The sequence below is a fragment of the Oncorhynchus mykiss genome, chromosome 7, assembly GCF_013265735.2.
Source record: "Oncorhynchus mykiss isolate Arlee chromosome 7, USDA_OmykA_1.1, whole genome shotgun sequence".
Lineage (NCBI taxonomy): Eukaryota > Metazoa > Chordata > Actinopteri > Salmoniformes > Salmonidae > Oncorhynchus > Oncorhynchus mykiss.
The window spans coordinates 52,977,450-52,994,350 of NC_048571.1; the positions used below are offsets into that span (position 1 = coordinate 52,977,450).

Genomic DNA, 16,901 nt, shown 5'->3' on the forward strand with positions numbered 1-16,901 from the left:
ATTCCGTTCAACAGCTCCGGAGGTCTACGTCACCGGCCTTCTAGGTGTCACTGAACTAGATATTTACCACCAACCCCGGACTGTCTTGTCTCATTATGCACACCTGGTTCCCATTCCCCCTAGTATGTGTATATATGTGCCCTCTGTTCCCCATTGTCCTTGTCCCCATTGTCCATATTGTTCCATGTTCATTGGTCTTGTGAGTATCTGTGCTCTGTTGTATCGGCTTTCTTGTTACCCTGTTAGTGTGCACTTGTTATTACGTGGCTCGTCCCATGTATTGTTATTATGGGTCTCTTCCCGTGTATTTTTTAGGCTTACACCTCACTCTTTGCTTGGGTTACAGCCCTGTATTTTATACATATACATGTTTTGGGCTTCATCCCCGTCATGTTCATGACGTACTCAATTTTGGGTAGAGAAATAAAAAAACGTATTTTGTATTTCTCCACCTGTCTCCTATCATTATACAATGTTACAATATCAATGCAGTTAAACAGGTTCATGTAAAATAATGAATTATGTTGGCTTACACTTCTGGCACTTCCAAGGCCGTTTCATGATGATTATTATGGTCGTGTCAATCATGTTATACATTGCATTCGAAAGTATTTAGACCCCTTCCCTTTTTCTACAGGATCTTGCAGCCTTATTCTAAAATGGATTAAATATATGTTACTCCTCATCAATCTACACACAATACCCCATAATGACAAAGCGAAAACAGGTAAAAAAAAAATAAAAAAACGTATTTACATAGTTATTCAGACCCTTTGCTATGAGACTCGAAATTGAGCTCATGTGCATCCTGTTTGCATTAATCATCATTGAGATGTTTCTACAACTTCAAATCTAATTTTATTGGTCACATACACGTGATTAGCAGATGTTATTGCAGGTGTAGCGAAATGCTTGTGCTTCTAGCTCTGACAGTGCAGTAATATCTAACAAGTAATATCTAGAAAATTACTGTCATGTACTGTCATGTTGTGTCTTGTCTCTGTCCTTTCCCTTCACCCTGTCTCCCTCTGCTGGTCGTTGTTAGGTTACCTTTTCTCCCCCGCTTTCCCCCAGCTGTTCCTTGTCTCCTCTTGACTACCTCGTCACCCCTTCTCCCACCTGTTCCCCTTTTCCCTCTGATTAGTCCCCTATATCTCTCTCTGTTTTTGTTCCTGTCCTTGTCGGATTCTTGTTTGTTGTGTTTCATGCCTGAACCAGACTGTCGTCATGTTTGCTGTAACCTTGTCTTGTCCTGTCGGAATCTGCCGGTCCGTCTGAGCCTACCTATGTTTGGTAATTAAAGAAGCTCTGTTTAAGTTAATTCGCTTTTGGGTCCTCATTCACTCACCGTAACAGAAGAATCCGACCAAGAATGGACCCAGCGACTTCGGATCCTCTCCACTCAGCCGTCGGGATCCAGGGAGCGATGCTAGGCAGACACGAGCAGGAAGTGTCTGCTGCACGACATGCCGTTGAGACCCTGGCCACCCAAGTCTCCAACCTCACAGAACAGGTTCACCATCTCCGCCTCGATCCACCGGCCACTTCCAGGGCTTTCGAATCTCCGGAGCCCAGAATCAATAACCCGCCGTGTTACTCTGGGGAGCCCACTGAATGCCGCTCGTTCCTCACCCAGTGTGATATTGTGTTTTCTCTCCAGCCCAACGCTTGTCCTAGGAACCTTCTTTTCGTTCCCGTTCCTACTCGTCTGGCCGTTCTTCAGTGGGCTCACTCTGCCAAGTTAGCCGGCCACCCTGGCGTTCGGGGTACGCTTGCTTCCATTCGCCAGCGTTTTTGGTGGCCCACCCGGGAGCATGACACGCGTCGTTTCGTGGCTGCTTGTTCGGTCTGCGCGCAGACTAAGTCCGGTAACTCCCCTCCTGCCGGCCGTCTCAGGCCGCTTCCCATTCCCTCTCGACCGTGGTCTCACATCGCCTTAGATTTTGTCACCGGACTGCCTTCGTCAGCGGGGAAGACTGTTATTCTTACGGTTGTCGATAGGTTCTCTAAGGCGGCTCATTTCATTCCCCTTGCTAAGCTTCCTTCTGCTAAAGAGACGGCACAAATCATCATCGAGAATGTTTTCAGAATTCATGGCCTTCCGTCAGACGTCGTTTCGGACAGAGGTCCGCAATTCACGTCTCAATTTTGGAGGGAGTTTTGCCGTTTGATTGGGGCTTCCGTCAGTCTCTCTTCCGGCTTTCACCCCCAGTCTAACGGTCAAGCAGAACGGGCCAATCAGACTATTGGTCGCATCTTACGCAGTCTTTCTTTTCGCAACCCTGCATCTTGGTGAGAACAGCTCCCCTGGGCAGAATACGCCCACAACTCGCTTCCTTCGTCTGCGACCGGGCTATCTCCTTTTCAGAGTAGCCTCGGGTACCAGCCTCCGCTGTTCTCATCTCAGTTCGCCGAGTCCAGCGTCCCCTCCGCTCAGGCTTTTGTCCAACGTTGCGAGCGCACCTGGAAGAGGGTCAGGTCTGCACTTTGCCGTTATAGGACGCAGACTGTGAGGGCTGCTAATAAGCGTAGAACTAAGAGTCCTAGATATTGTCGCGGTCAGAGAGTTTGGCTCTCCACTCAGAACCTTCCCCTTAAGACGGCTTCTCGCAAGTTGACCCCGCGGTTCATTGGTCCGTTCCGTATTTCTCGGGTCATTAATCCTGTCGCAGTTCGACTTCTTCTTCCGCGATACCTTCGTCGCGTCCACCCGGTCTTCCATGTCTCCTGCATCAAGCCCGTCCTTCGCGCCCCCGCTCGTCTTCCCCCCCCCCCCCCCATCCTTGTCGAGGGCGCACCCATCTACAGGGTCCGTAGAATTTTGGACATGCGTCCTCGGGGCCGTGGTCACCAGTACCTCGTAGATTGGGAGGGGTACGGTCCTGAGGAGAGGAGTTGGGTTCCCTCTCGGGACGTGCTGGACCGTGCGCTGATCGAGGATTTCCTCCGTTGCCGCCAGGTTTCCTCCTCGAGTGCACCAGGAGGCGCTCGGTGAGTGGGGGGGTACTGTCATGTACTGTCATGTTGTGTCTTGTCTCTGTCCTTTCCCTTCACCCTGTCTCCCTCTGCTGGTCGTTGTTAGGTTACCTTTTCTCCCCCGCTTTCCCCCAGCTGTTCCTTGTCTCCTCTTGACTACCTCGTCACCCCTTCTCCCACCTGTTCCCCTTTTCCCTCTGATTAGTCCCCTATATCTCTCTCTGTTTTTGTTCCTGTCCTTGTCGGATTCTTGTTTGTTGTGTTTCATGCCTGAACCAGACTGTCGTCATGTTTGCTGTAACCTTGTCTTGTCCTGTCGGAATCTGCCGGTCCGTCTGAGCCTACCTATGTTTGGTAATTAAAGAAGCTCTGTTTAAGTTAATTCGCTTTTGGGTCCTCATTCACTCACCGTAACAATTACATAACACATACCCAATACACACAAATCTAAGTAGGAATCAATTAAGACTATAAACATATGGACGAGCGATGTCAGAGCAGAACAGACTAAGATATAGTATAGAAAAACATGATATACATATGAGATGAGTAATGCAAGATATGTAAGCATTATTAACGACTATTTAACCATGTTAATCATTACTGAAATGAAAACTACACACATTTAACCAGTTAAAGATAATGAATACGTTAAAGATAATGAATACGTTAAAGATAATGAATACATGAAAACAACAAATATTTTATTAAAAATAATTCATGCAAAAGTCAAGAGTTGGCCATAACATGAGTACAAACAAAGTGAGTGTGTAAGTGTTTGTGTGCATGTATGTGTATTATGGTGTGTATTATAATTTCCCATCATAAAAATGTATCCCCATTCCCCAATCAAATAACGTCAAATAAAATACAAATCTGTATTTTCCCAATCTGGCAACCCTCATAAAAGTCGACATAGCCTTGTATAAATTGCATTATGGAAGGAATGGTGTAATGTACACGAAAAAGTGGAGCCCTGTATTAAATGCATTATGAAGAAAATTGTGAAATGTAGATTCCACGAAATATGAAATGCATTATGAAGAAAATCGTGTAGACGGACTGTTTCCAACACGGAAATAGGGCCTTTCTGACTACAATTGCACCAGTATCCCAAAGTATTAAGCGAAAACAAGCATAGAAATCAATATTGGCATTTTTCTTTTAAAACAATGTAAGGCTACTATTATATCATAATTATTTTGGTGACAACCTGGTTGATAAACAATATTGGGTTTTAACACGTTCATTATTTTATATAAATAAATGTGGCACACAAAAAAGTCAGTGTAGACCACCATTGCCCATCATGTATTGCTCTAATAACTTTCAAAATATTTGTTCTGAAATTTCCCCCCCAAAAAAAATATTTTCCTATGAATGAAGTCACACAAAAATGTGTCTTTTCACAGAAATGCACAAAAATGCACAAAATCTGCTGAAATACTTTTTGTACATATATGCACAAATTGAGTGTGATATTGTGTTGCTTATATATATATATATGTAGATTTTTAGCATGCTATATGAATTATGTTGAAATTTGTGTGCATACTATGTGTGTGACTATTTACACTGAGTGTAAAAAACATAAAGAAGTTGCACCCCCTTTTGCCATCAGAACAGTCTCAATTTGTCAGGGCATGGACTCTACAAGGTGTCGAAAGAGTTCCATGGTGTTGGATTCATCATTTTGAACATTGAGATATGAAATAAATAATAGGAAAGAAGCATAGAATCCAAGGAGAAAGAAACTGGGCCTCTGTAGAAAGACAGATAGCTGTGGAATGTGTTGGAATGTGTTGGGGGACGGGAGCAGAGCACCGTGTTGATACAGGGGAGACAGATGGACATCTGTGGATTAGATGAAGGAGGGGTTGAGGTCAGCAGGTGAGGACAGATTCCCTTAAGAGAGTAATAAGGGTTTGGTATCCTGTTGCCCTCTTTCTGTTGAACCATACAATGTAAGGATTGGAGAGAAGGCGTGTCTTAAGTAGGATGTATATAACTGTGACGGAGAGAAATGTTTTGGTGTCTGAATACAGCTGTACAGAACCTTTGGGAATAATTAAATTTGGTTAAAGCTTCTCTGGTGTCCGTGAGTTATTTACTCTGAAAAATAAGAGCCTAACAACAGGGATGTTGGCCCATGTTGACTCAATGCTTTCCACAGTTGTGTCACGTTGCCTGGATGTCCTTAGGGTGGTGGACCATTCTCGATACACACAGGAAACTTTTGTGAGGAAACCCAGCAGTGTTGAAGCACCTGGCACCTAGTACCATTCACTGTTCAAAGGCACTTAAATCTTTTGTCTTGCCCATTCACCCTCTGAACGGCACAAATGCACAATCCATGTCTCAACTGTCTCAAGGCTTAAAAATCCTTCTTTAATCTGTCTCCTTCCCTTCCCCTTGATTGAAGTAGATTTAACAAGTGACATCAATAAGTGATCATAGCTTTCACCTGGATTCACCTGGTCAGTCTATGTCATAGAAAGAGCAGGTGTTCCTTATATTTTCTACATTCAGTGTATGTTGCCATACATCTCAATTCACCCAGCCCCCAAAGTAAGTATTTTCCTGGTGGCTTTGTTCTGGCATTAACCTGTGATGTTAACCGCCCATGTGCGTTTCCATCAGCCCACACAATGGAACTGCCTGCACATTTCCACAGCTCCACTTTAGGAATAATTGATATTCATGATGCATACTCATGCAGCTGAAAGTTTAATTCAGTTTACTTATGCAGAAAGATGGCATTCACAGCACTATGCAGTTTAGTGTGCCAGTGACTATGACAAGTTTCAAGTAAAAAAAAATATATATTTTGTTTCAAATCCTGAAATGGATAGGGTGTTAATTAGGATGTTTACATTTTCTTTGTCATTTTAAAGATCCTTTCCTCTTTTTCAGGAGGAGAATATACAGACATAAAACAGGTAAGACAATGGACATGTGTATCACACTGCTGACAATATTGAGAGCTAAATTAAATCAAGCTGTTTGTTGAACCTGTAGTGTGTTTGTTGGTGAACTGACGGACACAACATTGCCAGTCATCATTGTCTGTCAGCCAGAACAAGCAGAGCACTTGCAGCACTATTCCCTGCTGTTGATGCGAGCAGCAGCAGCAGAAGCAGCAGTGAGAATGGCTCCAGGTTATGAATGTGGCATTTGAAATGGGACTGGCCAGTCTGGTGACTCCATGGGCTCAGATTATTGCCCCAGCATGGAGGCAGCAGCAGGAAGAGTATGCATGGCTTCAGCCCTTTCTGTCTGTTACGCGCCTCAGTGCTGAATCGATTCGGAGAGGGATGGATGGTTGTGTTTTGATGTGAGTGTTTCATCTGCCCGGAGGCCGCATGCTTTCTGAGCTCTGCCTGTTTTATGTGTTATAGCATGCTAAAGCCTCCTGTATATTCAACTGACATGAGTACTCTGACCTGCCGTGCCTCTCTTCTCAGGAGTTTTATAGATACAGTTGAAGTTGGAAGTTTACATACACCTTAGCCAAATACATTTAAACTCAGTTTTTCACAATTCCTGACATTTAATCCTAGTAAAAATTCCCTGTCTTAGGTCAGTTAGGATCACCACTTTATTTTCAGAATGTGAAATGTCAGAATAATAGTAGAGAGAATAATTTATTTCAGCTTTTATTTCTTTCATCACATTTCCAGTGGGTCAGAAGTTTACATACACTCAATTAGTATTTGGTAGCATTGCCTTCAAATTGTTTATCTTGGGTCAAACGTTTCGGGTAGCTTTCCACAAGAATCCTACAATAAGTTGGGTGATTCCCCCTGAACGAGCTGGTGTAACTGAGTCAGATTTGTAGTCCTCCTTGCTCACACACGCTTTTTCAGTTCTTCCCACAAATCATTCATATATCTTTATGTACATATTATTTATCTCTTTACACTTGTGTGTATAAGGTAGTAGTTTTGGAATTGTTAGGTTAGATTACTCGTTGGTTATTACTGAATTGTCAGAACTAGAAGCACAAGCATTTCGCTACACTCGCATTAACATCTGCTAACCATGTGTATGTGACAAATATATTTGATTTGATTTGATTTGATTGAAGTCAGGCCTTTGTGATGGCCACTCCAATACCTTGACTTTATTGTTCTTAAGCCATTTTGCCACAACTTTGGAAGTATGCTTGGGGTCATTGTCCATTTGGAAGACCCATTTGCGACTAAGCTTAAACTTCCTGACTGATGTCTTCTGATGTTGCTTCAATATATCCACATAATTGTCCTGCCTCATGATGCCATCTATTTTGTGAAGTGCACCAGTCCCTCCTGCAGCAAAGCACCCCCACAATATGATGCTGCCACCCCCGTGTTTCACGGTTGGGATGGTGTTCTCCGGCTCGCAAGCCTTCCTCTTTTTCCTCCAAACATAACGATGGTCATTATGGCCAAACAACTCACAAACATGATAATTCAAAGCAGAAAATAAACTACAAGATACAGCAGATACAGACACATCCCATCTCAACATTGGGAACCTGCTCGATGAAAGAACCATCCGATGCATAAATGGGTAAACCATCTGAAATATTTCTATGAGAATTAGAAAATAACATACTGTACATTTAGTTTTTCACGCATTATGTACCAATATTAAATCAACTAGGGCTTTCTGCAAGGCAACAAAATCAGATTGCAGCTGTAACAGCCTGGTCAACAGTAAGGATAGTAGCGTACATAACAGATGACTGTTGCAGGTTTTTTCAGATAGTACTTTACACCACTGTAAATAATATTGGTCAAGTAAAAATACTTGAATACTTAATATCAAGTAAAAATACTTGAATGTACTGATTAAATTGTTTTTTGGGGGTATCTGTACTTTACTTTACTACATTCCTAAAGAAAATTATGTACTTTTTACTCCATACATTTTCCCTGACACCCAAAAGTACTCGTTACATTTTGAATGCTTAGCAGGACAGGAAAATGGTTCACTTCACGCACTTATCAAGAGAACATCCCTGGTCATCTCTATTGCATCTGATCTGGTGGACTCTGATCTGGTGTTGGAGTGTGCCCCTGGTTGTCTGTAAATTTAAAAAACAAGGAAATGGTGCCTTCTGGTTTTTTGGAATTTGAAATTATTTTTACTTTTACTTTTGATACTTAAGTATATTTTAGCAAGTACATTTACTTTTGATACTTAAGTATATTTAGAACCAAATACTTTTAGACTTTTACTCAATTAGTATTTTACTGGGTGACTTTCACTTTTACTTGTCATTTTCTATTAAGGTGTCTTTACTTTTACTCAAGAATGACAATTACTTACTTTTTCCACCACTGATTATTTATAGAAATAGAGGACAGGTCCCAAAATCCACCCCCAAAATTGCAGGTCCCAAATTGACATGGTTTGATTCTGCAGGAAATCACAGTTTAGGGCCTCTTTACAAAACACTACTTTGACGACAGAAAGAGATACTTGTGTAGTGCAAAGAGATGGATCCAGTTTCAAATCTCTCTTCAAATCTCTCTTTTAGATTCAAATCTCTCATGTGGGAAACATCTACACCACATATTTGTTATTTATTGAAAGTAACTCCAAATACAGTATCAGTCAAAAGTTTAGGCACACCTATTTCCCTGAGCCTTCTTTTGCCATATTTACATACACAGCCCTGATTGGCGGATAGGATCGTCTAAACTCTAGTGACTACCCCGTTTACCCCTTAAAAATAGGAGGATAAAAGATAAAAGATGACTGGGCATTGGTCAAAATAATCAGATCAGATTGTGATGTCATGCTGTGGGCCAAAAAGCTCTTACACTAAAAGGGCATTATCATCATTTTCCAAAATTCATAGTGTTTTTTTGACCTCATAGTGTAATTATTTTTTTTATACAAATGAAAATCATGTGTTTGACTGCACAGCCCCTTTAATACCAATAGACTATTAGCCAAATTGAAGTTTAAAGGCTTTTATTGCATTAATCAAGTGTGCAACACTATGTGCAATATGGTTTAGATGAGAAGCTCCTGTACAGTTTGAATTGCTGTCCTTATTTTGTTTGTCTATATACTATGGTATTTATAGTATGCTAATAGCTGCACTCACATGAAGCAGGAATGTGGTTTTGGCCACACCATTGCATTTAATGTATTTATAAAGCCCTTTTTACATCAACATCACAAAGTGCTTATACAGAAACCCAGCCTAAAATCCCAATGAGCAAGCAATGCAGATGTAGAAGCACGGTGACTAGGAAAAACTCCCTTGAAAGTCAGGAACCTAGGAAGAAACCTAGAGAGGAACCAGGCTCTGAGGGGTGGCCAGTCCTCTTCTTGCTGTGCACAGTGGAGATTATGGCCATTAAGGCCAGGTTATTCTTCAAGATGTTTAAGCGTTCATAGATGACCAGCAGTCAATAATCAACAACAGGTCAGCACCTCAGGTCAGGGTTCCATAGCCACAGGCAGAACAGCAGAAACTTGATCAGCAGCACTACCAGGTGACCTGGGGACAATCAGGAGTTGTCAGGCCAGAGAGAGAGAGAGAGCGAGAGAGAAAGAGAGAGAGAGAGAGAGAGAGAGAGAGAGAGAGAGAGAGAGAGAGAGAGAGAAAGTACTTAAGATCACACAGGACACCAGATAGGAGAATTACACCAGATAGAACCGACTTTAGCCCCGGCACATAGACTATTGCAGCATAGATACTGGAGACTGAGACAGGAAAGAAAAAACCTTGCCAAAAGAGAGATCAGGGTCAAGAGTAACGCCAAGGTCCTTCACGGTTTTATTTGAGATGACTGTACAACCATTGAGATGAATTGTCAGATCAAACAGCAGGTGTCTTTGTTTTGTCTGAGTTTAAAAATAAAACATGTCCAACCATTCACTTCATTATGTCTGAAACACAGGCTTCTAAGGTAGACAATTTTGGGGCTTCACCAAGTTTCATCGAAATGTACAGCTGTGGGTCGTCTGCATAGCAGTGAAAGTTGACAGTGTGTTTCTGAAAGACATCACCAGCGGTAGCCTGTATAGTGAAAACAATAGTGGTCCTTAATCGGAACCTTGAAGAACACTGAAACTTTAATTTATCAAGGGACAAACCATACACATATACAAACTTATATCTTTCCGACAGATAAGATCTAAACCAAGCAAGAACTTGACCGTGTAGACCAATTAGGGTTTCCAATCTCCAAAATAATGTGGCAATCACCTTGTTTCCTTTGTGACAGTGGAATCATTTTGTGAGGGATTTCGAGGTTCTGATTTGAAAAGTGTTTGAGCCGAACAGATTCATCATCATACAGGGCAGCTGAAGATTTTCCCCTGTTATTTCTGCTGAACGTAGGTTGTGCATACCCACATCCAATAAATCAGAAGCGGCAGTATGAATAGGGAAAGGGAGATACCTTGTCAGTTGTCCAACTGAATGTATTCAACTGAAATGTGTCTTCCGCATTTAACCCAACCCTCTGAATTTGAGAGGTGCAGGGAGCTGTCTTAGTTGACACCCACAACGCCCAGGGAACAGTGGGTTAACTGCCTTGCTCAGGGTCAAAACAACAGGTTTTTACCTTGTCAGCTCAGGGATTTGATCAACAACTTTTGAGTTACTGGCCCAACGCTCTAACCACTAGGCTACCTGCCAAATACTAATGTTACTGAAGATTGATGAAGAACCTTCTATATCATCTCTAATGCAGTTTGACTATGCATGTTCAGAGACTTTCCATGAACATAAATTGGCATAAAATAAAAAAGCAAGAGAAAAACTCTCATCTTGCTTTATTGCACTATAGCCTAATTTATTTTGAGTTTAGTACTTGGCTAGAACTAGCAGATAAAGACCTTATGGATGTTATGTTATGTGATGAATGGTCTTGCCCTCAAATCAGTTTAAGTTTAGTGTGTGTCAGCAAAAGAGGAATGGGAATGTATTCAGCAAAGATGATTTTTCTCCTCTCCTTTTTGTTTATCTTGCACTCATAAGCAGAGAAGAACTCACTATAACTATAGGGTAATATAACAGCTACCACCTGCCTCATTTTCATTAGACACAAACATCCTCACATCCTTCATGATACTATTCCCCAACAACATGTGATACACAACTGTTGGTATGTCTGTAACTGACAAGGTATACTAGTCATGTTAACTTGTCAAACATGTTCTCACCAGGATCTGCTTAAAACCCAGTCTATTTGTATTTGTATGAAAAAGCTTTGGGACAATTGTAAGGCTACTGTTGAGTTGCCATGTTTTGGTCTGTGAGTTTCATCTCCATGGATGATTCCTCCCCTCCCCCACGTAGACTGGAGGATGGCATCATGAGCCTTTAGAGTTACAGTTATGACTCACTCTCTCTCTCCCCCGCTCTCTCTGTGAGCATTATCTCATCAATCTAAAGAAAACTCCACCTCTTGAGTCATGATTTGTTAGCGCTATATCTTATGTGTTTCATAGTGTATAAGTTAGTGCTGTAGTGACAAGCAGATAGCATTATGTACCATTGGGATCTAGTGGGGTAGCCATCAGAGGTGATGATTTAAATTAAAAGGGAAGCAAGGCACATACTCACTCTCTGATGGCTACTAGCTTTTGTTGAGTGGCTGATGTAGAGGCATCTATCACTAAAGCCTTGGGCTAGGCCAAGAGGCTAACAGCTCCATCAATGCAAGCCTCCTCTATTGGCTCATACGGTATAGTAAAATGATCACAACAGAAAAATAAACGTTCAGTGCTTAAGTACCTTTCATGGGTAGCCTATGCCCATTCAGCATCCTTTATGCAACCTTGGCTTCAACTGGAGGAAGCTTGACCTGTTGACCATGATGCAAACTTCACTTGATCAGCCTAATGCAGTTCAGGATAAACACATGCAGATGGCAGAAAAACCCCAACCCCAAAGACAACATCCAGAGTGTCAGTAGAGTTGCTGCAAGTGGTTGTTAATGCTGGTACTAACCTTTTATTGATCGTCACATTACTGTGCTGCAACCTATCCTTCTTGTGGAACCTCTGTCATCAGTTAGGCCTGAAAGACAACCTTTTTAGAGATACCTACAGTAGCAACATAAGCATAGGAACAGAAACCTGAATGATGGGGGGTAACAGTTCTGTTGGTGATCTGCTCGCACCATGTGTCCTCGGTTCCTCACTGTCTTGATGAGCCTTATGGTGGACAGCAGGAGATGGGCCAGGTCTTGGACGGGTTTTGGGCTCACCATGACCACCACAGGGCTGATGCCGGTCCTAACCATGACCAGAGGCTGGCCAAGGGAGAAGTAGAGGAAATAAATCCTGCCCCTGACAAGAGAGAGAAACACAGGGAACATGGATATTAGACAGGTACTGTCTGTACCTAATATATAGTCTAGACAGAAACACAGAGCAGAAACTATAATATTCTGATCACTATACAAAATTTTAAATACCTATGCCTAGGTTTCTTCTATTGTTTGAGCCAAGACAGTTGGCATTCATTGGGGTTGCAAAGAAATAGTTTGTATATACTGCATCGTACTGTATATGCTAGGCCTTACCTGTTCAGTGCCACCTCGTGAGGATAGGTGGGCAGGTAATAATGGTTTGGATTTATATAGCACCTTTAGGGCTGGGTGATAAGGCCAAAATATCATATCAGAGTATTTTATGTTTTTGATACGGTATTTGACAGTATTTTATGTTTTTGAATAATTCTAAGTAGTTCTAAATTTGCTTTATGGTCTTATGATGGCAACATATACATTCTAAGTGATTTCAATGGGTCTTTCTCCATTCTGATTGGTTTATTCTGTTCATTTCAACCCAAAAAATGTTTGTGCATTTGAGATCATTTCTCATTTGAAATCATTTTCACAATGCCACGTAGGTATGGGCAAAAAAACTAGGCCTTATTTTTAACCAAATGTTGCAATTATGATTTGACTTGCGATGTAGATGAAAACATTTGGGTGAACTGTTAGAATCATGGAAATAGAATGATTATTATAATTCTATAGTTAGAATATAATAGTGTTCACATTGAATACAGTGTTGACATGACAACAAATTAAAATGCTAGGGAGGAGTTATTGTGACAGTTTAGGATCCAAAGTGTTGGTCATTGTTTCTTAGGTGAACCTATAATCTTTGGCTACATTAAATGTTTCTTACTTGTAGCCAACATATTCATGCTTTGTCTATTCGTCTTTGAATCAGAAGATACTGTTGCACAAGCACCATGCTGATTAAGGCCTACACCAACACTGGCATCAGGCTGTGTTAGCTAGCTGACTCAGTACATTTATTAGCTAGCCAGCTAATCGCAATTAGCATTAGCGGATGTTCCCAGTTTGCTGGGACTAGCCAGATTGCCTTCAGAATATAGCCACAGAAGATCTGGGTTTCCAATCATACAAGACAACAGTAATAAAGCACAGTTTCTCTGATTAAAACAGATAACAACTCCATTCCAATTATTGTGTTTTTTAAGGCGTGTAAAAACCCACTTTAGACAGTGACCTTAGGATTTGATTCAATGTAATTATTCACCATTAGGTACCTCTTTTCTAACATAATAAAGGTCTTAGGAAAATGTTTACCAATGCTAAAGTTTAGTTTATTGTATCCAACTGGTAGTAAAAACAGCACTACTGTGTGAATTCTTGGCTTTAGTTTAAGTATTACAAACTACTCTACGGTTGTTGTTTTTTACCATAGCTCTAATGGGTCTTAAAAAAGTGTTCACATCTCAAGGTGCTACATTACACTGCATTAAAACATCAAACTCCATTTGAATAACACTTTGTTTTTTGACATTTTATTAAACACTAGTAGAAATAGCGCTAGGTTATCAAGGGGCCAAATCGCTGTCTGGACAAGTTGGATTCCTACAAGCGTAGATGCCATAAAGGCAAATCCAAACTCGTATTTTACCCTTAGCATCTCTCAGCGCCTCAGGTCATCCATCATTCCCAACACACCCATGGTGATAGGGTTCTGGTGTGAAAGGAAGACCGGGGGAGAGGCAGTTTTTCATCCCTTAGCAGAATACTATTATGATGATGAAATGGGATGTTGCTGTTGACCTACACCTCTGTCACTCTGCTTTAGTCATCCCCTCACTCTCCAACACTATTTATGGCTTTTACAGACACTGTCCTCCAATCCATTCCCAAATGGTTTGTGCAGTACTATGCACTGTACCATATACTGAAAGGAAGACTGCAGCAAGAGTAATGGAGTGTGTGTGTGTTTATTTTTGGAAATAGGCACACACAGAGGTCAAATAAAATTAGATGTTTATCAAAGTTTATCTAAAATCTCAAATGTTCTAAGTGATTCCATACATTGAAACTAGTTTGCCTTCTCCCACTCTCTCTCTCTACAGTCTACAACTGGAAATCTGCACAAAAAAACGGACTTGTCTCCGTTGTCAGTCAAAGAGCGATTGAGAAATCCGCAATTTGTTGACACATTTTTAGTTGTATTGAAAGCGTACGGCCGAATTAGCTGTTTTTATCGCACATACTCGGAGTCAGGAAATGTGTACTTTTCCACCTAAAACGATTGCGATTATTTTGTTATCATTATTTTATGTGGCCGACTGTAACAACAGCAGAAATAGGTAACAACTGTGCATGTGTGCTCTCGTGGGGGAATCATAAGGCCCTTATTCACAGATTGTGAAGCGCATGCAGTAGCCTAGCATTACAGATTAGTTATACAAAGTAAACAGCAATTTACAAACATGTCTGGCAATGATATACTAGCGAGTGATGAAGAAAGCTACTGGAGGGCCGCTATTGTTTATAATCTGTAATACATTTTATATGGCTATGGGGCTAAAAGTAATTATATTGTTAGGATACTCATGGCCACTATTGACAGTGGGGGGGGGGGGCTACATGCAACCAAATAGACCAGACTACATGCAACCAAATAGGCCTACCCCAGGAGGTTCCTGGGGCCATGTGTCTCACGCAAGGCTATATAGTTGTTGTAAGCATGCGAGGCTGGAGCCTGGTTCCCATCTGAGGGTGAGGCACAGCAAGGGCTGGCCATGGCGCTAAAATAAAGTAAATGCCACTGCCGCCCACTACAAAGGAAAATGAAAGAGGGTAGTGGCGCTTTGATGGTGTGACTGAAGACGAAGGCTATTGGAGGGGGCAGGGTGGAAGGACTACAGACCTATTACAGGGATCACACTACGCACAGGGGCCGTTCCACTAATGTAGTGTCCATACCTTCAGCAATACAGCTGTCATTGAAAAGCATCAGGTTCATGATATGGGAAATAGTCAGGGATAATCCCTACCACTAGACTAACGTGTGTTTTGTTTGTGAGTTTGTGCGTGCATGCGTGCGTGTGTGTGTGTGTGTGTGTGTGTGTGTGTTTGTGTGTGTGTGTGTGTGTGTGTGTGTGTGTGTGTGTGTGTGTGTGTGTGTGTGTGTGTGTGTGTGTGTGTGTGTGTGTCTGTGTGTGTGTGTGTGTGTGTGTGTGTTTTAAAGAGACGTACACAGTCCTTGGTGCTGAAACACACTCCAGCCATAGAAACAATAGAGTCCATTGTTTAGCAAAACCCAAAGAGTGGTGTGTTGCCAGGGAACAGCACCTGTCATTCTTCCTAAAGCTCACAGTGAGATCTGTCCTTTTGAAGCAGTATTATTTTCAGCCTCTCCTTTTCCGTGTGGTCTGATCCACTATTGCTAGTGTAAGTCGCTCAGGATAAGAGCATCTGCTAAGTGACTAAAATGTTTCCAGGGATTCAGTTGGCAGTTTGTGGAAGTTCTGTAGTTGATTGCTTTTTCATTATGATTTTCAAAATGTATGTGAGGCTGTTGCATTAGGTATAAGCAGCTCAAGTTGTAAAAATATCTTAATTCATTAATAACGCAGTGAGAGCTAGTAGGCAAGCCTGTGTTATTTCAATAAAGCAGTGTGATGAGACATCCCCACGGTGTCTGTCCCTCTCTGTGTCTGTCCCTCGACTCTGGATAAATGAAAATAGGTCTCAAACTGTGTCCTTCAAGTCTCTGTGTTTGCACAGTCATTAACCCAGGCTTGTGGTTGCTCTCCCTAGTTGAGCTGAAAGAAAAATCAGCTCTGGTCTTTTCTCTCCCTATTCCTCCCTTCATATCTCTCTGTTGTTTATCCTAGAGGCCTCTGCCTCTCAGTATTCACCTCAGAGAATGTGTTGCGTGTGGTGTGTATGTGTTATACTGTAGTGTCTGTGTGGGTTGGTCCAGTTGAGAGACAGGCAGGCGGGGATTCTGTCCATGTCTCTCTGCAGTATTGCTATAAAAGATTATGCCATATTCCACGTGCCCTGCTGGTGAGAGGGGAGAGGAGGAGTGAGCATGGATGCGAGAAGGAATAAAAAGTGGCTGTGTGTTTACACGTGATCAGGGGTTATTAATTCCGCCAATTTTGTTAAAAAAACGTTTCTTAAATGGAACAAAACAGGCGTAAACATACTTGAATTTGTCCAATAGAACTTTCGTTTGCAACTGTTGGACTAATGGCTACATCCTATATCAGCTAGATGCAGGCAAGAGTGTGCAAGGCGTTATTGAATGTCACTGTCTATCCAAACTTGTCTCTCGACCTGAGTGCACCTACATTGTAAACTTTCATTCACAGGCTATGTTGTAGCAACCTCATGATGGGGTATAGGGAAAATTTGAGTATCATGTAGTAGCCTAAACCTATCGATGTTGCATTGAACTGGGTGAATGGAATATGAATGACAGTCATCCAATATGCTGTAATAGAAAGAAAAAGGAAATAAATCGTCCTTTCTCATCTTAAACGGCACTGACTGCCACTGATTTCTTCCTACTGGAAACTGTCTGCTTTGAGGACAGGATTATTCAATATCTTTCTGTTAATCTGTGTTTTACAATTTGAGACAGGCAATAATAAAATAGCTACTATTTGAATATCA

General features: G+C 41.6%; 1 protein-coding gene across 1 annotated transcript in view; it reads left to right on the forward strand.

Moving 5' to 3' along the window:
- The window catches only part of LOC110527984 (rap1 GTPase-activating protein 1), a 168,178-nt gene that overhangs the window by 54,573 nt on the left and 96,704 nt on the right, over window positions 1-16,901 (forward strand). The window contains exon 2 of the mRNA XM_036983493.1: window positions 5,890-5,915. The gene's annotated coding sequence lies outside the window, so the exon portion shown is untranslated. The remainder of the gene's footprint in view (window positions 1-5,889; window positions 5,916-16,901) is intronic.